Genomic DNA, 1,180 nt, shown 5'->3' on the forward strand with positions numbered 1-1,180 from the left:
GTGTGAACTTTTGAGGTGAACGGACTGAACATTTTTGGTGCGCTGAAAGATCGCTCGTTCGATTTATTATGTTCACTATTCTCATGATTCCTCTTTATAATATCAGGAAAGAAAAGCATTATTTTTTTCCCGTAATGGCTGTATATCTTTTTTTTTTTTACAAGCGATAGTCCGTATACAGATTAAGATAAAGAACTGTACATAGTTTGCCTGAGATTTATAAAATATAGTGATATTCTTTTTAGCTCATTTATTATACAAATTAGATTGTCAACAGTATTCGGTTTTCTTACTGATACCTATCAGGAATGCAACAATACACATTTCCTTTCCAATCTTAGCAACAAGAAAACGTTCCTTACTCTAATTCAAAAGACAAAACCTACAAACCCATTTCCAAACATTAATTAAAAAATTAAAAACTTTTGGAATACCACAAGAAGAAAACAAGAAATGAACATTCCCGACTAGGTTTACCGAGTCCATTTCGATGTTCATTTTCAACAGAACACGTATAAAAGAAAAGAAAACGTTTCCATGGTTTTCGTTTCCCGCCAGCCAACAAAACAGAGAACACACAAGACCATCGTTCATAAAGAAGAAAGGCTTACCTTATCTTCCTCTTCCTTCCCTGTGAGACGCAAGTCCTCTTCCAGACCTCGGCTCGGAGACACTTCCAGAGAGCGAACACCAAGTACAAGAAACTGTTTAGCAACGTTTAAAACATGGCGGTTCCAGAGAGACTAACTCAGGCATCGACTCGCCATAGCCTCATGTACTAGACGCGTATCCCCAGTCTCTCGGAGACTTTCCACTGCGTCTCGTCCCGTTCGAGTTTGTTTCGGAAGGGTTCGTGTCTCGTCTGGCCTCCCTCGCTACGGTATATCTCCCCCTAAGACCGAGTCAGTTGAAGATCCCTTCCTCCTTGACTATCGACAGGGATATTGAACAAACACTTGAAAACATGATCTCTATCCTTCTTCCACACTGACTTATTCCTTTCTTTTACTACAAAGGAAAGCTCTAAGACATCTTCCCAGCTCGCGAATGTCTCAAGGAGCGTTCGGCGTGGGCCCGTCTGGGACCAGTCTGGCGCGCGAGCAAAGTTTCAGAATGGATCATCCCCGGTGAGGAGAGCCAGCGGCGGCCGTCGGGATAAAGTGCTTGTTGAGGGTCAGCC

At 42.3% G+C, this 1,180-nt stretch overlaps 1 long non-coding RNA gene across 1 annotated transcript in view; it reads right to left on the reverse strand.

Moving 5' to 3' along the window:
- LOC119590553 overlaps nt 1-732 on the reverse strand; it is an 89,034-nt gene extending 88,302 nt beyond the window's left edge. Inside the window, exon 1 of the long non-coding RNA XR_005230269.1 lies at nt 612-732. This is a non-coding gene — a long non-coding RNA (uncharacterized LOC119590553). The remainder of the gene's footprint in view (nt 1-611) is intronic.
- Nucleotides 733-1,180: the final 448 nt, after the last annotated feature.

The sequence above is a fragment of the Penaeus monodon genome, chromosome 27 (assembly GCF_015228065.2).
Source record: "Penaeus monodon isolate SGIC_2016 chromosome 27, NSTDA_Pmon_1, whole genome shotgun sequence".
Lineage (NCBI taxonomy): Eukaryota > Metazoa > Arthropoda > Malacostraca > Decapoda > Penaeidae > Penaeus > Penaeus monodon.